This window comes from Nymphalis io, chromosome 25 (assembly GCF_905147045.1).
Source record: "Nymphalis io chromosome 25, ilAglIoxx1.1, whole genome shotgun sequence".
NCBI classification, from domain to species: Eukaryota; Metazoa; Arthropoda; class Insecta; order Lepidoptera; family Nymphalidae; genus Nymphalis; species Nymphalis io.
In genome coordinates, this window is record NC_065912.1 from 7,069,471 (window position 1) to 7,092,229 (window position 22,759).

The window sequence follows — 22,759 nt, forward strand, 5'->3', positions numbered from 1 at the left end:
TACAATTTGTTGGTCCATTTGCCTATCTACTTATTTTAAATAAATAAACAAACTCGTAACACAAGAAAATAAAAATAAAATGTTTATATAAATAGAGGTTAAATATCACTTTAACTTCCGATGTTATGAACCGAAAAGTAAGATTATTTATTTACTTTCGTTTTATGTAGACTAACAAATATTTCCAGAAAAAATATATTTAAAATAAAAACAACAACCAAAGGCGGCCTTATTGCAGAGAGGCTATCTTTTCCCTTGAGACCTTGGGGCAGAGGAAACAGTTTAGTAACGGTACCTAAAGCGAAAAAAAATTATATGATATAATACACATAGCCTTAAAAAGCTTTAATGATAACAAGTGCTTGCCAATACTACATACGGATAAACACTAAATTACGATTTTTTTTTATAGAATAGGAAGGCGGACGATCATATGGGCCACCTGATGGTAAGTGGTCACCAAACGCCCTTAGAAATTAGCCCTTAGCATTGTAAGAAATGTTAACCATCGCTTACATCACCAATGCGCCACCAACCTTGGGAACTAAGATGTTATGTCCCTTGTGCCTGTAATTACACTTGCTCACTCATTATTTAAGCTCTGGTTTCACTCTTATCATTATTGATTGACATTCAAAAGAAGAAGACACAGCATTATTAATCACCCGTTAAGCAAATCCGTCTGGGTAAGTACCTCCATATCACTATATATTCTGACGTCAAACAGCAATAGACATGTAATATTATTATGTTCCGGTTGGAGTGGTGAGTGGGCCAGTGTAATATCAGGCACATAACATATTATTTTCATAGTTTGGTGGCGCAATCACGATGTACGGGATTGTAAATATTGTTTACAGTGCCAATGTTTGTCCGCCATTATGTGGTATATTTGCATGTCTATGTAACTACTTAAAAAACCACGTTTACTATAAATTAAGTTTATGTGACTCATCAGTAAAGAGAAAATTATAATGAACACAAGTAGGTTCAAACTGTTTAGATAGCTTTGTCACATTTCGTAAAATCTGTGTTCGGGGCTTCCCAAAGAACAAACTAACTATAATGTTTATGTACAGTTAAATCCATTTTATAATGTTGGTATTATACTTTTTGTAACAAGTATATTTTATTATTAATAAGTACTTACGAATCCGGTACAAATAGAATTTTAATTATAATGTAAAATTAAATTGTGCTATTACTAATGCAATAATTTGTCAAAACAACGAAACTAATCGTACAAGGATAATGAATGAATTTACATACAACAAGAGGATAGTAGTGGTAGGATATTGAGGCCTGTCTGGGTGGTATCAGGTAATCAACGATACGGACGGGCGTTCAAATGGGTCACTTGATGGTAAATTTTTTTTTTTTTTTTTTTTATATCGCTGGGCAAATGACTCTACTCCACCTGATGGTAAGTGGTAGTAGAGTCCAAACGCGACGACGGCCAGTACAGACGGGAAAAACGTTCTGAACTAGCCGCTTTCGCCTTGCCGGCCCGCAAGATGCCTCTTCACGCCTCGTTTGAAGGAACCCGGGTTGTAAGAGGAGGGGAACACGTGAGCTGGTAAGGAATTCCATTTTTTGGAAGTGCGACAGAGAAAGGAGTTGCCAAATTTCTTTGTTCGCGATGGAATTGATGTCACAGTTGGGCGGTGACATCGAGAACCAGCTCGCGTGGACTTAAGAAGGAAGGGGGAAGCAGGAATTAGAGAGAATAATTCCTCAGAGCACTCGCCGTGATACAGTCGATAGAAAGCGCTCAGTGCTGCTATCTCACGACGCAATTGTAAAGGTTCAAGGGTGTTTGTGACCTTTACGTCGCCAATAATGCGTACGGCACGTCGCTGCAACCGGTCCAAGGCCTCAAGTAGGTACTTAGCGGAGCCATCCCAAAGGTGCGAGCAATATTCCACGCAAGACCGTACCTGTGTTTTGTACAGCAGGCACAGTTGTTGTGGCGTGAAAAAGCGCCGCACCTTGTTCAGAACTCCGAGTTTCCGTGAAGCTGTTTTTATAACAGCCTCGATGTAATCCCTTGGACTAAGGTCGCAGCGAACGTCAATCCCCAGCATGGCGATTTTGCTTTGCATCACCAGCGGAGTACCACAGAGGGAGGGAAGAGGGGAAAATGTTGACTTTTTCGCCGTGAGAGCGCATACCTGTGTTTTCTTGACATTAAACTCAACAAGATTATCAGAGCCCCATTTGGCGATGAGATCTAACGTCCTATCGAGTTCAATGACAAGATTCTCCCGCCTCTCCTCAGTTTCCGCCCGCCCAGCCACTGCGCGTCCGTGGTATCCACCATGCACTGTACTATCGTCTGCATAGCAATGTATGTTCCCAAGGGAGAGCATATCATTGATATGCAAAAGAAAGAGTGTGGGAGATAGCACAGATCCCTGGGGGACCCCAGCATTCACTACATAGAATTGTGAAGCGTAACCATCTACTAAAACACGAAGGCTACGTTTGTGTAGGAAGCTGGCAATCCAGGTGCATAGCTGAGCAGGCAGACCATATGCCGGTAGCTTGGAGAGAAGACTTCTGTGCCAGACCCTGTCGAAAGCCTTGGAGATATCGAGGCTGACAGCCAACGATTCTCCATGCTTGTCGATAGCTTCACCCCAGAGGTGTGTTACGTACGCTAGAAGATCACCTGTGGACCGTTTTGGTCGAAACCCGTACTGACGATCATTAATTAGACAGTGATCTTCTAGGTAATGGATCAGTTGGTTGTTTAAAATCCGTTCCATCACCTTACAAAGTACTGAGGTGATAGCTATTGGCCGATAATTTGCCGGGTCAGACCGATCCCCTTTTTTGGGAACCGCTTGCACATTAGCTCTTCTCCAAGCCTCCGGCACACTTCCCGAAGAGAGAGAAAGTTGGAACAGGCGCGTTAACACAGGAGACAGCTCCGCTGCGCACTTCTTCAGCACTATGGCTGGTATTCCATCGGGACCGCTAGCTTTCCGTACATCAAGTGATTGCAGCTCCGCACGCACATCACGTTGCCTGATTTTAATGTCAGGCATCGTATGGCCACATGCAGGTATTGTAGGTGGCAGTGCACTACAATCATCGATGACGGAATTGTCGGCAAAGAGTTTAGCCAGGAGATCAGCTTGCTCTTGCGGACTGTGAGCTAGCGATCCGTCCGGATTTCTGAGCGGTGGCAGCGAAAGTTGGCAGAAATTGTTTTGCACAGACTTGGTCAGACGCCAGAAGCTACGGGAGCCCCTAGGATGCGAAACAAGGTCATGACCAATCTGTACAATGCGCTGTGCATCCGCTCTCGTGTATGCCTTTCTACAGGACTTGGAATTTTTATTATAGTTTGCTTTCAGTGAGTCAATGTTAGATGCCCCGCTAATGCAGCCGTTGATCCACTTGCGATATGCCGCCTGCTTAGCTGATACAGCATCGGCACATTCACGAGTGAACCAACGGTTACGCGTACTCCTACTGACGAGATCTGAGCTAGGAATGTAGTATTCCATTCCCAGCATGATCTCGCCAGCAACAGCAGCGGCACTAGCTGTCGGGTCATTCCCACTGAAGCAACGTTCCTTCCAAGGGACCGACGCATAGTAATCGCGCATACCGTCCCAATCCGCCGACTTATAGTGCCAAACGCGACGTTTGCATACCGCTAGTGGCGGCAGCTTGGCCTGTGGCACTCTGGTAGAAATAAGGCTGTGATCCGAAGTGCCAAGAGGAGCCTGAACCACAACCTGATATTCCACCGGGTGAGAAGTCAGCAGAAGGTCCAGTAGAGAAGGTGCTTGCCCAACAATGTCTGGGATCCTGGTGGGCTGATCAACCAGTTGGGTCAAGTCATGTGTGAGAGCAAAAGCATGAGCAGTCCTTCTAGCATGGTCAGTTTTGAGGGATTTCAACCAGGATTCGTGGTGAGCATTAAAGTCCCCCAAAAACACCAATTCCGCGTTAGGAAATTGCTCTTGCGCAGCATCTGCCACCCGACTAAGATGGTCAAATAGTCGGCTTGTCTCCAAGTCACCATTGTGGGATCTGTAGAGGCACACGTAGACTCGGCTCTGACGAACCAGGTCCACACGTACCACCAACATGGAGAAGGAGGGGTCCTCCAAGCAGCGCAGTCGGTGACAGCAAACATCCGTCCTGACGAACAAGCATACTCCGGCTTTCGCTTTGAAGGATTCTTCAAGCGTGTAGCCGGGATAATTAAGGTAGCTGGTATCGGCAGGACGGAGTATTTGTGTCTCCGTGAGAAACAACATTGCTGGCCGTGCTGTCTCGAGATGGTCTATAGGTGATGATCACCATCACCTATAGACATTGGCGTTGTAAGAAAAATTGACCATTCTTTGCATCGTCAATAAGCCACCAACCTTGGGAACTAAGACGTAATGTCCCTTGTCCTGTAGTTATTCTGGCTAACTCAATTCAAAGGATTCCTGTTTGGCAATGGAATATCTGACGCAGGTCTACCCAGATGGGCTTACACAAAGCCCTAACAACAAGTAACTCGAGTGTGAATGACTAAATTCAAGTCAAAAGTTCACTATATAAATCTAATTTTGTACACACGAACATTATATAACAATATGAGCAAAACGGAAAGTTAAACACAAGAAAGTATTTAATAAAAGGATACATTTCATATCACAAGTACCTGTAGAATATTTGAATCACGAGCTGTCAAAACTGTTTTAATATACATTAATGAATTAATCACCAAAGAGGTTAATTAACTAATTATTTTTTTGTAATAAAAAAATATATATTGTTATGAAATTTGTATTGTTAGTAAGTTACTTCTAATAAAGTAATAAAAAAGGAAAATTGTAACGCGCAAGGACAAAAGTTCATTGACGCATAACCTGTTTCAGAATGAACGATCGTCTGGTTATAACCATAGAACATTGATTATAGAAGTGAACATCCGAACAAGAAACCATGAGAAATATTTTAACCTACTTCAAAAGAGGAGGCAATGTTTTTAGTATAAATTTCACGTTCGGGAACCAAATTTCGATCCATCGAGTTCCTTCCAATATCTTTTTCAATTTCATTGGTTTTGGTCATGCAAACTTTAAATTTAATTTTTATTAATCTTTTTATCGAATAGATAATTACTTGTTTTCGCCCAAAGCTTCACCCGCGTCTTATTGGGCTGGTATTAAAGGGCGGCCTTACTTGGGTCGGTCCTTACTTACGGTTCAAGCTTCCTTTATACCAAATTTCATCAAAATCGGTTATTTCGATTAACCGTGAAAACCTAAGAGACAGATTTACTTTCGCATTTATAATATTAGTAAAGATTTGTTGTGCCTTTCATTTACACGATTGTTTTATTCTATTCTTGTTGATTGATTTTAAATTTCAATTGATATTTTTATCTCCATTTCATCTATTAATCTATAATTGCTAATATATTTTTGTAATCTCTCTCCTTCTTCTACTCTTTTTCTTGTATTCTTTCGTCGAATGTCCGTAACAAATTCTAAAACCATTTAAAATATACATAATTATCAATATTTTTAAGTGATGTGTATATTTTTTTTAAATGTCTACCATGTCAATAAGACATAATACATTATTAACTTGTGTTTGAAATGGTTTCAAAAATATTTCGAGGCATCGCGAGCTCTGAAAAATAAATAAATCACTATATACTAATTATTTATGTAAGCAAATTGTAAATATATTTGTATTTTAGGCCAGACAATTTATGTGTTGCGATCATCATATTATCTGTGAGTTGATTAGTTTTAAATATGCTCTTTAGGATATTGCTATAATAAAAAAAAAAATATTGACACGATAAAAAAATGCCAAACGTTAAAATTATTTACTATTAAAATTCTACAACAAATCCTACCATTTCCACTTTTTGTTCTGCGGTCAGACAAGTCGTACAACACTCCCCAAATGTACATATGTATGTATTACGAATTACTTCTCTCAATAAAACGTTCAAGGCCGCTTGTATTGAAATTCCGTTTCATATTTTTATTCTGGTTTTTTTTAGAAAAAAAAAATAGAAGACATTATAATTATCATAGGCAGTTATAAAACCAATCTTCATTAATATAATTGATGCTTACTGTTGGTACCACAGATCATTTCTACCACCAAACATCATTAGAGTGGTGTTTTCATTTGAATGGTGAGTGGCTGTATAATTAGAATTGAGCTATTCCGTAAGAAAATAATCTATGATCATAAAACACAATCGTGAATTATCAGAAAATAATCACAATGAGAATACCAAGATGATATTATAATTATCACACTTTAGAATTTAAAGTATATACGCGTCAAAATAGCTATATAACCTACAGAAAATATCCCATGGGTGGTTGGGTTGGTGTAAGAAATAGTTAATAACGGTTACTTTGCCAATATATATATTTATATACATAAGCTAGTTGACCACTAAAGGTTTTTCACCTAATCGATCAAATTCGATTGCCTTGATCAAAATCGATCGTATTGTTCGATGTAACATAAAGTATCGATCAATTGCAATTTGCTAAACCAAATGGCGATATCCGATTGAGGCCGATTGACTAGATATACAAGCACCTTAGTAATCATATTTTGCTTGACTGCCTTTGTTTGTAAATAAATAAAAAACACACACACAACCAATCTTTAATTATACACACGTACGTTTGTTTATTAATCATATGTAGTATTTGTTTGTATAGTAATATAACTTAGTAAGCTTTTTTTACATTTATTACCTTCTGTTTTATGCTTTGTTATTTTGCTTTAAGGTGTATATTTTCTGTCAACCATTTTCATTTTATTCCCCTCTCAGTATCTCAACTCAAATGTTGGCTAGAAGAGATCTTTTATTGCGATAAGTCCGCTTAATAAATTTTTATTTTATTTAGATAAAGGTTATTTCTCGCACACAAACAAAGATACATGTTTGTGTGCGATTGAGAAATCTACAACGACAAAAACCTCTTTGGTAGACCCTTTTTTTACGCTGGAAAAACTCGTTACGCGTTCCCCCACGCCGATGTCCAAGGCGCCGAGTGCGCCCCGAACATCGGAATACCCACTAAAAACCAGCGGTACCCTTTCCATATTAACGAGGAGCGCCACGGGATCGCTTTCGCATGCTACCGTATCTTTGGTAGACCTTTTTTGAGTGCGGGAACATAGCACAAACATTAAAACCATAACAGAAATCTGTAGTACATATAGGCCTATTTAACTTGCACAAATATCTGTCACGAAGGAAGAACAAACCTGTACGGTGACAATGACCACGGGGCTAACCGGTTCAGACGGTAATTATTATTTACCGTATATGGGATACACGCCTTCAAAAGCAAAACAAAATTCTTAAAGTTTTTTCGTATCTTTTAAATTCTATATCACTCACATTCCTTTTTTTCAAAATATTTTTTTGGTATGCGGTACGACGCATTTTTCGACTGAGTAATATCGCTTACCTTCTATTTTGTTCTTAAATACTATTTCTGCGTTGCCGCTAAGGATTCACTGTAGTCCGGCCAAATTAGAGTTAGTCAACCGCTGAAGTTGTTCGGTCGAACTAGTGTAAAAGTTCGAATATGAGAGAATGAACAAGTTGCTAATGCTTACGTCCTAACTCTCATTCAACATCTCTTTTGGGTTTTCTTGAGAAATTCTCCCACTATTTCAGAATCTAATTCTATTTCAAGCGGAAGACAGCAGTCGCTTCTGAGCAAGCAATACTTCGACAGAGACGCCTTCGTCATGCTGAAGTCTTCTGCCAAGCGAACGGTCAGTTGAATGCTTTAGTTACTAAAACGATAAATCTTTTTGGCTTAGCTATTTATTATAGGTTCCCATTTCCTTTGATTGTTCTTTATACATATATCTCTCTTCTTCTCAATTCAAGTATTGCTTATTTATGTCGAGCCGAGATGGCCCTGTGGTAAGAACGCGTGAATCTTAACCGATGATCGTGGGTTCAAACCCGGGCAAGCACCACTGAATCTTCATGTGCTTAATTTGTGATTATAATTCATCTCGTGCTTTACGGTGAAGGAAAACATCGTGAGGAAACCTGCATGTGTCTAATTTCACTGAAATTCTGCCACATGTGAATTCTACCAACCCGCATTGGAGCAGCGTGGTGGAATAAGCTCCAAACCATCTCCTCAAAAAGAGGAGAGGAGGCCTTTAGCCCAGCAGTGGGACATTCACAGGCTGTTACGGTACGGTTATTTATGTCATGTTATTTGTATTCATCTCTTTTTTTATTATAAATAATTTGAATGTCGGAAGTGCTACTCTGTAGGCATAAACTCGAAACTCATCGCAGAAAACGGTCGCGAAATGTCATAAAATGGTATACGATACCATAATAATTATAATATTTCAAGAATACACGCATCAAAATAGTATATCGCTATAAGTTATCAACATTTCACGAGTGAGTAATGAAGCGGGTTCTTATATAATAGCACTACAATTTGTTTTTCTGACTCTATACACAATAATTCTCGCGTAACGCAATCTTCTGAACAGATCTTATGTCATAATCGTGGTATGATTTGTACAAGCCCGTCTGGGAAGGTAACACCCACTCATCTTATAATCTAAACAGAAATACTTTGTATGGTGTACTGTTATTGTACTGGTGGTAGGGCTTTGTGCAAGCTCGTCTGGGTAGGTACCACCCACTCATCAGATATTCTACCGCAAAACAGCAATACTTGATATTGTTGTGTTCCGGTTTGAAGGGTGAGTGAGCCAGTGTAATTACAGGCACAAGGGACATAAAATCTTAGTTCCCAAGGTTGGTGGCGCATTGGATATGTAAGCGATGGTTGACATTTCTTACAATGCCAATGTCTAAGAGCGTTGGTGACCACTTACCATCAGGTGGCCCATATGCTCGTCCGCCTTCCTATTCTATAAAAAAAAAAAAAAAAGTATTATTGTATTCCGGTTTGAAGGGTGAGCGACCCAGTGCACCTTCAGGCACAAGAGACTGAACATCTTAGTTCCCAAGGTCGGTGGCGCATTGGCGATCTAAGGGATAGTTAATATATCTTACTATGCCAATATCCATGGGCGGTGGTGTCCATTAACATTAGGTGACCCACTAGCCAGTCTGCCTACCTAATACAATAAAAAAATACGTCAGTTTAATCAAAAAAACATTTCATGCATTTTTTCAGATATGTATAACCTGAGACAAAATATCATTAAGTTTTACTAGAGGATTTTGTCAATAACATATAACTGTCAAATTATTGTTTTATAACAGTTTTGTTTTCAAGCACTTGCTAAAAGCTTTGACAATGTATATCAATTTACAATATCACACAAACCATTCAAATATACAGGAGATTGTTCATAAGAAATAGGTATAAAAATGTCTAAATGCTAAACATTAAAATATAAACAAGGTTAATTTCAAAACAATATAACCTAAGGCTATCTATACCTAGTCCAACTACATTAACAAATTCTAATTTTAGACTTTAATATTATACGATAACTAATAAAATGGTACTAGTAATTAAAATGATACATCTGATTCCTATAAATATCGCAGAGAGGAAATTAATTAATATTTAAATCACAATATAATTCATACTTATCAGAGCGAACTACGAAATTTCTAGAACATTTGCATCTACATATATAATAGCCGCCTAATAAAGTACATGGTCGTGAATTTATATTATTCTTAATGTAGAAACTTATAAATATTTATTATATGTTTATATTCCGAGCTGAAATACTTCTGAATTCAATACTTGGAATCCAAATTCAATTTTAAGTATAAAGATATATAATAAAATGAAATTCTATTGTAAACTAAATGTATGTTTAAAAGAACATTAAGATAATGGCGATTAGAGAAATGCAACTATGATATCAAATAATGTTTACTTCATTTTTTAAAGATTATTTGAAGATTATGCAGATAATTTTTAATTTAATTAAATAACTTAAATTATTTATATTGTCATTTTTCCATGTTTATTTATTTATTTTAATGCTTTTGTTTATGATATTTATAAATGCTTATGTTAAGTATAAATGACAGTTAGTAATTTTATTCTGTTTTTGTTTATCTCTTGTAAGTGGCGGTAGTGCTTTGTGATAACTCGTATAGCGCTGAGCGGCAATTATTTAAACAATAAATGTTGCGCAAAGCGGTCTTATCGCTTATAACGATCTCTCATCTTATTAGTTTCCAAGGTTGATGGAACTTTTGAACGCTGTATGTAATAAACTAGACCGCAAAGAAAAAGGGTCTTTTAGAAAATCTTCAAAAGTACCTGACCTAGCTTTATGAAATAAAGACTAAATTAACATAAAATAATATGTAAAACCATTTTATTTATTTTGGATAATTGTATAAAAAACTGAAAATGTAAAAAAATATATCGTTTTTGAATTGAGTACCAAAAAATTCAAATCAATTATTTTGCGTTAACATTTTCACGCTCTACTCTGCCATCTTGAATTCATATAAATACGTATCTGTATATTTACCATACCAACTTCAGTCTTTTCTGGATTAACCAACTACATATAAATATAAATATATAAAACGTTATATTTTATTTTTTTAGATGGTAGAATTTCAAAATAATAACGATCTTATCATTTAAGTAAAAAATACAATTGTTTCTTTACTTTATAAAGAAATCAAGATACGTATCAATTTAATAAGGTGGGTTTTTTGAACTAAAATAACTAACAATAGGTAATAGACAAACAAAATACACGATAGAAAAAACCCAAAATTCATTCTCTATTCTCAACGGAGACCAACCAACCAAAGATATTATATATAAGAAAACGAAGGAGATATTATAATACGCTGTATAAAACTTATACGTTTTGAAGTTAGAACTTATACGTTTACGGTTACGGTATAAAACTTAACTGTCAAGAACTTGCAATCCTAAAATTTAGATTGTAATGATGAAATGAAAACATTAAAATAACGTAAATCAATTTATAGACAAAATAAAACAAACTCAAATACACAAGTGCGTACAATAGAGGAGCATCTATGCCCTTATTCTCATAGTCTAACGACAGATAGACGGCTATCTGAAAGAGATCTTTGCGTGTTATTTATAGTGTTAACATAATGCTGTAAGCTTCCTATTTCTGAATAAACTGCTACCAAGAATAGTACTTTGGTCTACAAGTCTGAAGCTGTCGTTCGCCCCTACGGATGCTGTATCTTCTTATTCATAAAACATAGCATGGTTATTATACATAATATTATATTATATATGCATATATAATATGTATTATTTATTGCTATATAGCAGTAGGTGGCGCTAACTAATTACTTATTATTAGCAATTCTGAATATTCAATATATTATTCAAAGAATACATTAACGAATGACAATTTTTGAATATGACTAGAAAAAAAAATACTATCATAGGACTAAGTGGTTTTTTTTTTATTTATTTTTTTAAAGATATTTTCTTACGCGCAACGTGTATAAAATTTCAAAGTCGACTTAGTTCAAACTTTTTAAATGTAACGTTTCATGTTTGAAAAGCCAACAAGAATAACATTTCTGTCACAAGTACTTCGTATCGTTCGCATTGTATTTAATTTCCGTTATCAACATTATCTACAAGCGAAAAATGTTATTACTTATTCTAAATTTTAAACTCGTAATCTTAAATTTATACTTGTTATGTATAAATTATGTCAATGTCTGCATAATCTGTGTACTAAATTTAAATATATAAATACTTCATCATATAATAATCATCAGATAATTTTACAATCTTAAATTTAACATTGCTTAATACGAACTATATGGTATAACTATATAGTTTAATTATAATTTGTTATGATATACAATTTTATAAATTTTGCCCGACGAAAGGAAAGAAGCCTTCGACACACTCCGGTCAATAAACTAGCTTTATTTTTTTTTATAGTACAGGTAGGCGGATGAGTATATGGCAACTTGATGGTAAGTGGTCATCACACTGGCTCACTCACTCTTCAAACCGGAACACAACAATACTAAATATTGCTGTTTTGCGGTAGAATATCTGATGAGTGGGTGGTACCTGCCCAGGCGAGCTTTCACAAAGCCCTAGCACCAGTAAAGAAAGTTTATGCGAAAAAAAATTTCGCGGGCAAACAGACAAATTAACAAAACAAACAAACCAACTTCTTTCGCGCCCAATGTATAGTTAAATATCTTTCCAAAGGCTACTATTAAATTTAATCTAATATCTTTCAAATATATACCTAAACCTACAAGCTGTCTAAGGTATGTTTACCTGTTACTTTTCCATTATGTATTTCTATATGCTTAGGTAAATAACATAAGCTAAAATGTTGCTGGGATGTTAGTATGTTTAGACGCGCTCATAACAATTTTTATTTTAGAAGCTCTTTTAGCATTTTGGCTATAATTTCGGACAACGATCCTAAAAAATGTTGCAGTGATTATAAACGTCAGCCAAACTGGCCGACTAGCATGGGCATATTGGTATGGGCATATATTTTGTAATCCGAATTGAACAAAAACATTTCTGCCAAGACGGCCAATCTCAGAAAATAGCCATCTGCTATATATTAAAATAATAAATCGATACTGAAACACAGGCGCATTCTATGCTTTCATTATTATCAATTTACCAGTCTGATATAGACGCAGGACTTGATTGATTGATTGAATTGCTTACTGAGGCATGATTGAATCGCTTACTGAGGCCTGTAGGACTTGTTCTTAGTTCCAGGCTGATTCAAAGTATTTCAAGCAACAAAACAGTTTTTCAAGTATATTATATATAGCTAAGTAAGCGTTAAGTTATTTCGTTTAAAGTAATTTGGAGATTTCGAAACTCGTTGCGCAGAGTTGTTATATTCTTGCTTAATATTTTTTATTTGTATTATTTAAGTGTAAGTTGTACTAATGAAAAAAGAAAGAAACTTCTGATTTTATTATATAAGAAAAGTCCAAGAATATGTAACTATCCTGTTATATATATTTATTTAAGATAAAATTGCAACTTTATACATATCGAGATTTTATTATCTATGAGTATCTATATGTATGTTTTGTTAGTTTGAATGCAATAAAGGATTAAATTATTAATTAATTAACACAGATGGAAATTCTACGACGTTTGCGTTTTCTCAAGATATTTACACAAATTATTACAAAGATAAATTTGGTAAAAAGTATGTCGTGGGGGTCCATCTTGATTATCATTAGATATATATGTCACGACAGTCAAAAGCAAAGAATATGAACCATATTATATGGCATATAACAAAATTTACATAAATATTTCTATTCTAAAACACCAAAAATTCAAGTTATGCCATTTTGTACCCAACCTCAATACAACTATAGTCGTGAAATAGAAAATAAATATCTGTACGCTCTTGCCAACACTAAAAGCAATTAAGCTAAGAATTTAATTGTATATCGATCTATCCTTTTTTTAATATACACCCAGAAATAGGCGGATAACAGACAGTACCTAATAATAGTGAATTGATTAATACAATAATGGTTTTAAACAATGACTTAGCAGAATTTAAAGTGTCGCACTGGTTTTTCCTAGTTGTTGTTACTTTCTTAGAATATCAACGTAAAAAGCGTTCCTTCGTGATTCATTCGGATAAAATATATTTCCGTTATTAATTTATATACTCGCGATAGCTTAGTGGACTTTACTAAGATGACCAGACAGGAGTTTCCTCGTAATCCATGCTCATATTGTGAAGACACTTCTTATTCGAAGCCCTCCCTTTGTCTTCACACATACTTGAAGGTACAAGCTACACGCTACAAGCGGTTGACCAATTAAGAAGTGACAAGGAGTCAGCGCCTGTCGGTCAGAACAAACAGGACGCAAATTAAACACGGCCTCTATTGACATATAACAGCATACAATTGGCATCCCAATAGCGTTTAAGCTATTATCCGCTATTTTAAAAACAACAACAAATCCGCGAAACACAATATCCGTTAAAGAGAATAGATATTATGTCAAAGTTGAAAGGTGCATCTTTTTCACATTTAGATGTGTACTCTGGTCCAGATAAAAAAAAAACTAAGATTTGTGGCAGATATAGATATTTTGGCATCTACTGAAATATTTTTTAGAATCATTATGACAGGTCTTTTTTCCCTCGAAGAGATTCATATATTTATTGAACACATTTAATATATGGGCAAATGACCTGTTTTTAATTGATAACGCCTGTAGCAATTTCAATAGCATTGAAGTAAGATCGTCAAACTAGAAATTATAATGACCCACAGGCTATGGCAGAACAGAACCAGGTAAATCAGAGTCAAGATCTAAGCCTATGTTTGTTCAGATTATTGGCGATGTAAAGGTCACAAACACCCTCGAGACTTGACAATTTCGTCGAGATATAGCAGCGCTGAGCGCTTTCTATCGACTGTATCACGGCGAGTGCTCTGAGGAATTATTCTCTCTTATTCCTGCTTCCCCCTTTCTTCATAAGTCTACGGGTGTTGGCTCTCGATGTCACTGCCTAACTGTGGCATCAATTCCATTGCGCACAAAGAAATTTGGCAACTCCTTTCTTTGTCGCAGTTCCAAAAAATGGAATTCCTTACCAGCTTACGTGTTCCCCTCCTCTTACAACCTGGGTTCCTTCAAACGAGGCGTGCTTGCGGTCCGGCAAGGCGGGGACGTCTAGTACAGAACATTCTCCCGACTGTACAGGCCGTGGTCGCGTTTGGACTCTACTACCACTTATCATGTGGATTAGCCTTCCCGGCAAATATAAAAAAAAAAACCTAATATAATTGGACCTGGTTAACCCAAATAAGTATTACATAAATAATACTTGTTAATTAATTATCTGGGATTGTGATTGATTATGATATATGTATATATAAGTTTATTCTTTAATTTTAGTGCGAACCTGAAATCGGCGCACTATGTCATTGACAAAAGTATCGTTCATTAGAACCTCAGTGGCATTTGAATAATAGCCCCCCTTCATCAGAGGCCAGCTGTTGCAAAGTCTGTATTGCGAGATAAGGAGAAGAAGAGGTAGGTGACCGGTAGATTTTTGTACTCAAAAATTGAGTCAAACGATAAGACAAATACTAAAACTAAATACAAGTATAACAACACTTGATTACTTTTACACATCTTTTTTTTAATATCCCAGGACGTTATTCACACACGGCCATCTGACCCCAAACTAAGCAGAGCTTGTACGATGGAAACCAGACGACTGATATACTACATATACTATTTTTCATTTGTAAATACATACTTATATAGATAATTACACCCAGACTCAGGACAAACAGACATGTTCATGCCCACAAATGTCTGTCCTGGATGGGAGTCGAACGCACAAACGTCGGCGTGAAAGGCAAGTATATACCAACCACGCCAACCGGCCCGTTAAATTGCACATGCTTTAGTACTCTTAAATCCCGTTACACTAAACGCCCTGCACATCGATCCCTGATTAAATGATTCACATGCACGTATTTCCTTAACTAAATAATCTAGAAGTTGAACATATGTCGGGAATTCACGATCTATTTTATTGAACACTGTACGATGCAAAAAAATCTCCATTTCAGAGTAGAAAAACATAAATCCTTCAATGCACTTAATTAACTAAATTATTTCTTAGGCTATTCATACTTCGGACGTTTTCGACGTTTCACTAAGCAACGAAGTTAAATTCAAAAACTGATCCATATATTTATTTGCGACACGACGCTTCTCCCTTTTAAAGGTCCCCGTAAATATTAAAACTTTTACCGATAAACAAGTATAATTTATTATGGTCGAATCAAAGAAATCTAAATAACAACACCGTTCTGAGCACTTACCAGTAGAAATGAATATCAGCAACTTAGGTAACTCACCGCTTGCACCACACACACCTATTATCACTATTACTACGCGCAATGGACTAGCGCTTTAAAGAACGATCACTTTATCAATAAACTTATCACGGATTTCCTTAGGTCCCGATTTAACGAATAACTTTTGAGAATTTAAAGTTGATTTGATTTTAGTTTGTGTTTCTTCAAACTGAGAACGAAGTAACCATAACTCACATCGAACTCATCAATTAAATCCGAAATTACTCATACTGCAACATACGATCCATTAATTTTAAAAGATTTTTTCTGTGATTGACTTTTCTATCTATAAATGATTCAAATCCATTTTAACATAATGCAATTATAATTATATAATACACGAGAGTAACCAGCCTTTATTCAATTCAAATAATAAAGAAACTGTCCACAAGTACACAAAAAACAGATATTATAATACTAACTTTATTACTCGAGAGCGTTATAGGTTTAGCGACCGGCTGCGCATCGACCCTCAATACCTATAACAAAATGTGAAGGTACTTTTAAAACTCTACTCGATATTATTTTAATATTCAATAACAACACTGACCATTAATACACATAATACACAATTAATAGAAATAATGATGATGTACACACGAACACAAGCCAAGGGATGATTGTATAGGAGAAGGACAACTGTTCGTTACTCTAGCAAAACTTTAAAACGACACGACGCACTCTACGCACACGTTGACGCGATCCACGCCTACGTCTAACGTTAAAACCAAATAATGGATTAGAAATAACATTCCAATTCACGCAATAATATAAATAGACTACAATTTATTGTAATCTATTACTGTTGAATATACAAAAATTTGCATAAAAGATTCAAGATAAAAAGTAAAGTATAAATAAAAAATATATATATAAATATATGATATATGCAATCGCTATATATTTTTTCTTTTTAGATATAGATACTTTTACTAGTGTTAGCACTAATGATATATAATAAGTACATTTAAGTAATTAGAGATTAAGAAAACTGCTGATCTGTGGTGTATACCTAAAAGTGATAAATCCCATTATTGATGTAATTGCAACTGATTAAACATAGTTAAGTAATTCCAACGTTAAAACCTGATAGTTCAGCCCCCAGTAGCTAGCAATCTCAATACTAACAAACATCAGCAAAATATTTTTAAAAAAAAGACAATTACTTGCTTACTTTCATAGATACAATCTGCTTCATTGAAAACAATTTTGATTCATGATTTGGGTCGCCGCAGGTATTCAGTTTGTCTGGGGTGCATGTCAGTCACCTCCACGTGGTGCACCCTGGGCAACGGGGTCGACAAGTAATCCGATGTTTTCTCGGAGTGCCTGTCGACCGCGGCTGAGACTGACGCGACGGTAATGCCACGGGCCGTTCCTGGTACTTTTCTGTTCAGCAGACTGGACTGTGCGAGCGGCTTTGTGGCAAATTGAAGGTGGAAGGAAGAAGCTCTCTGCTTTCTTTCTTTGTTTTGTTTTGTTCTTCTTCCGTTTTGTTTCGTTTCGTTTTCTTTTCTTTTCTTCTGTCTCATTTTTATTAATTTTGTTTGTTTTATTTTCTTGTTTTATTTACTTTACTTCTTTCATTTATTTATTTATTGGAGGTTACTCCCAATGGTGGAGTCAGTCGAGTTAGAGTTGGTCTCCGGGGTCTTTTTGGGCTGCCGGAGAAAGGAGGTGGGAGAGGCGGGTTCGCCCAGTGTCGGTATCGATGCTGGGTGGACAGACTAAAAGGTCACCGCCTCTCAAACTCGTTTCCCCGTCCGGGTGTTGTGGACATGTCTCGCAGCCCGTGGTGGGACCGAGGGCCTTGCCTTAACCGGCTGGGCCAAGAGGAGACAACCTCAATAAAAAACATTAGTTTGTAGATCCCGTGATACCACCCGACCTCACGGTGTATATAGGGTTACCAAGGTACAGGGGGCTCTGCCTTGGTGGACTTTTTATTTCCCCCATACTCGTGGGATTAAGTATGGAATTTATAAAGAATACAAAAAACAACAACGGACTCGGCGATCATACGGACAAAGATAACATGGCGGTGGAGGCGGGCGCCCCAATAGCGCGCGCCGAAACCAAAGACACTCTCGTGTCCAAAAAACTGGTGGTCCGACTGGAACGACTCTCAGAGTCCGACTCGTCGGCCACCAGCATGGTGATGGTCTCTTCGAGAGACCCCGCCTGTCGTCGGCGGAAGGGCGAGAAGCGGCCCCGTCCTGGGCCGGAGAGCTACTCCGGCTCCGAGAGCGACGCGGGTATGAGCGAAGGCGGCTTCTCGGGGTCAGGCATCAGCAAATGGCTGAAGCCCTCCCCCAAAAGGGGGCGTGGTCGACCGCCCACGACGGGCGAATACGTCGGCCTCGGGCGCTCCCGCGAGGAGCTAAAAGCCGCTAAGGCAAAGGAGCGGCGGTACGAGGCGGAGGACGCACTGGCCGCGTACAGTGCGGCGGCCAAGGTGGCCACTGAAGAAAGGGCGGCCCGAGCAGAGAAACGCCAACCCGGCGCGACCGTGGACGTGCCGCAGACGTCTGCCGCGCTGGACGCGGCGGTGAAGGAGGCGCTCGACGTCGTTCTGCAGGTTGCCGACAGGTCGGGCAACCTGAAGGGCACGTTCGTTCGGGCCCTGAAGTCCGCCGCCGTCACCATTAAAGGTGCGGTGGCGGATCTAAGGGCCCTCACTGTGACGGAGGAGGTGGCGCGGCTGGAGGCGGCTAACACGCGACTCTCCGGCCAACTGGCTGAGCTGCGCCGGGAAGTCGCCGAAATGCGCCAGCGGCCGGTGGCGGCGACGGAGGCGAACCTCCAAAACGTCATGGAGGAGGCGCTGCGCGCGAACCGCGAGCAGTTCAGCACGATGCTGAACGCTCGCCTCGAGGGCCTCGAGGGCCGCCTCCTTCCGGAGCCTCGGCTGCGGCCTCCACTCGCCGCTGACCGCCGTAGGGTAGCGCAGGCAGCGGCCGTAGCCGCGGCGGGAAAGGAGGCTCCAGCCGCCTCCCACGCAACTGAGGGCGTCGAGGCCAGCGCCGCCAAGCCTGCTGCTGTCAGGCCGAAGCGGCCTAAGAGAAGTATGGCTGCCCAAGAGGCGGCAGCCAGGAGGGTGGCTCCTCAGTCGTCAGCGGAGCCGGCCGCCACTCCGGCCACGTGGAGCGCCGTGGTCGCTAGGAACAGGCCAAAGAAGGCAGAGAAGACGGGCGCCAAGCCAGCGGCGGCGAAGCCGACTTCTTCCGGGGCCACCAAGAAGGTCCCGGTTAGGAGGAAACTCCGCCCCCCTCGCACCGCAGCGATAACGCTGACGCTGAAGCCCGGTGCTGAGGAAAAGGGGTGGAGCTACGAGAAGGCTCTGGCCCTGGCCAAAAGCCGGATCAGCCTCCGGGAGGTCGGCTTGACGGCGGTACGGTTCCGGACCGCGGCGACGGGAGCGCGGATGCTCGAGGTGCCGCCGGGCACCAACGAGGCCGAGAAGGCGGCGGATGCCCTGGCGGAAAAGCTCCGCGAGGCCCTCAGCCCGGAGATCGTCCAGATCCATCGACCCACAAAGTGTGTCGAACTAAGGGTACTAGACCTGGACGACTCCGTGACGGTGGCGGAAGCCGTGGCGGCGGTCGCTGAACAAGGCGGCTGCCCTACCGGGGCCATTAAAGCGGGTATCATCGCTCGCGGCTCGAGCGGCTCGGGCTCTCTGTGGCTGAGCTGCCCCGTTTCGGCCGCGAAGAAGGTCGTGGAGGTAGGTCGCATAAGGGTCGGGTGGGTGTCGGCGCGAGTCATGCTGCTCGACCCCAGACCGCTGCACTGTTTCCGGTGCCTCGAGCGGGGGCACATGGGGGCAAAGTGTGACCGGGACGTCGACCGAAGCCGTCTGTGCTTCCGCTGCGGTCAGCCCGGTCACAAGGCTCGGGAGTGCTCCGCCGCCGTAGCCAGCTGCGTGGTCTGCACTGCGGCCGGTAAGCCAGCTGCCCATGCCGCCTGCAGCAAGTCGTGCCAGGGCGGAAAGGGCGCCGCGCAGAGGGAAAAGACAAGGAAGGTGGCGACGAAAGGCCCGGTAGCCGCGTCTCCACGCACAGAGGCGGAGCCGATGGAGACCACGCAGTGATGGCCCTGCGCTGCCTCCAGGCCAATATCAACCACTCTGCCAGGGCTCAGGACCTCCTAGTCCAAAGCATGGCAGAGTGGCAGATCAACGTGGCGGTGGTATCGGAGCCCTATTTCGTTCCCTCGCGGGACGACTGGGTCTCCGACCACGAACGGGCCGTGGCCATCGTCGCCCCTGCGGTCGCTGGCGCTCCGGCCATCGAGGGTGTGGCCAGGGGCAGGGGGTGCGTGCTGGCCGTCGTCGGCGGTGTGACGGTCGTCGCCGTCTACGCCTCGCCCAGTCGGAGTCTCGCTGAGTTTGAGCAGATGCTGGCAGAGGTCGGGACTCTGATCGGGCAAGCGGCGCCCGCACCGGTGTTGGTCGCGGGGGACTTCAACGCCAAATCAACGGCTTGGGGTTCTCCTGTGGCCGATGCTCGGGGTGAGGTGCTCGAGGAGTGGGCGGTCTCGTTGGGGCTGGCGGTCCTCAACAGTGGGTCGGAGAGCACGTGCGTGCGGCGGCAGGGCGAATCGATCGTGGACATTACGTTCGCGTCCAACGCCCTGGCCCGCCGTGCTCAAAACTGGAGGGTCGAGACTGGCGTGGAGACACTGTCGGATCACCGATATATTCGGTTCGATGTCTCTGCGTCGGCTCGTTGGGACGTTCGGCCCACTGTTGTCGGAGGAACGGAAGGTCGTCCGCGTTGGTGCCTGGGCTGCCTCGACGGACAGTTGGCGAAGGAGGCGGCCATCGTCGAAGCTTGGGGGGCCGGTTCCGACCCGGTCCTCCGGATCGACCAGGAGGCCGACCGGATCGACGGCGCCCTGTCCCGAGTGTGCGACGCGGCGATGCCGAGGGCTAAGCCGCACCCGCAACGTCGGCGGGTGTACTGGTGGCGTCCGGAGCTCCGTCGGCTGCGCAAGGCGTGCGTGGCGGCACGGCGCCGTTACGTTCGGTGTAGGAGACGAAGGGTCCGTGATGACGACGCGGAGGAGGTCTTCTACACCGGATATAGGACCGCCTGCCAGGCCCTACAGAAGGCCATATCACAGGCCAAAGAGACGGCGTGGGAGGAATGGCTGGAGACGCTCAACGGCGATCCGTGGGGGCGTCCGTATCGGGTCGTGAGACAAAAGCTCCGACCCTGGGCTCCTCCGCTGACCAGCAGTCTCCAGCCGCAGCTCTTGGCGAGGGTTGTGGACACGCTCTTCCCCGAGCGGGGAGAGTTCGTGCCACCGGCCATGGCGCCGCCCGCGAGCAGGCCCCAAGAGGAGGACGACGGGTCACCGGTGACTCCGATCACCGAGGCGGAACTGCAGGCGGCTGTCATCAGACTAGGGTCGAAAAAGACAGCCCCTGGGCCCGACGGAATCCCCGGTCGAGCCCTGAAGATCGCGTCGGAGGAACTCGGCGAGAGCATGCGGCGCCTCTTCACCGCATGCCTGTCTCAGGGTAGGTTCCCGCGACGGTGGAAAACGGGCACGCTCGTTCTGATCCGCAAGGACGGGCGTCCGTCCGATCAGCCGTCAGCCTACCGCCCGATCGTGTTGCTCGACGAGGTGAGCAAGCTCTTCGAGCGGGTGCTCGCTGCCCGTCTCGTCGGCAGTATGGAGCCGGGACTCGACGAGCGGCAATACGGGTTCCGTCCCGGCCGCTCGACGCTCGACGCGATCGCCAGGGTGAGGGGCCTGGCCGAGGAGGAGGTGTCTCGGGGCGGGGTTGTGTTGGCAGTGTCGCTGGATATTTCCAATGCCTTCAACACGCTGCCCTGGGAAACGGTGATGGAGGCCCTGCGGTTCCACGGTGTGCCGGGCTACCTGCGGCGTACCGTGGCCGATTACTTCTCGGGCAGGGCGGTGGCCTTCCCGACTGCGGACGGATGGGCCGTCAGGTCGTTGTCGTGCGGTGTTCCGCAGGGGTCGGTACTAGGACCGCTCCTGTGGTGCATCGGCTACGACTGGGTGCTGCGCGGGGCCACGTTGCGGGGGGTCAGCGTCACGTGCTACGCTGACGACACCCTCGTGTCGGCCCGCGGCAGTTCATACCGGGAGGCGGCCTATCGCGCCACGGCTGGGGTGGCGCACGTAGTCCACCGAATCCGCGCGTTGGGCCTCGAGGTGGCCCTACACAAATCCGAGGCCCTCGTCTTTCACGGGCGTCGGAACGCGCCACCTCCGGGGGCGGCGATAACGGTGGGCGGAACTTCCATCGCCGTCGGGTCGACGATGAAGTACCTGGGACTCGTGCTCGACGGCAGGTGGAAGTTCGAAGAGCACTTCCGGCGCTTGGCCCCAAAGTTGGTGGCTGCAGCCGGGGCGCTAGGGAGGATCCTCCCGAACGTGGGTGGGCCAGGAGGTGCCTGCAGGCGCCTGTACACCGGCGTCGTGCGCTCGATGGCGCTCTACGGGGCGCCGATATGGGCGGACGCTCTGAGCGCCCGTAACGTCGCCTCGCTGCGACGTCCGCAGCGAGCGATGGCGCTCAGAGCGGCTCGGGCGTACCGCACGGTGTCGTACACCGCGGCGTGCCTGCTCGCCGGAAGCCCGCCATGGGACCTCGAGGCCGAGGCTAACTCGAGGGTCTATTGGCGGATCAAGGCGGCAGTGAGAGCGGAGGAGAACCGGCCCCACCCACGTGAGGTTCGGACGTGGCGAGAGGAGGCCCGCGAGAGGGTATTCGCCGAGTGGTCGGAGAGACTGGGTGTCCCGGGTGCTAGCCGGGACCTCGTTGCGGCCATTCGGCCGGTGCTGAGGAAGTGGGTCGAGCGCAAGCACGGCCCGCCCACG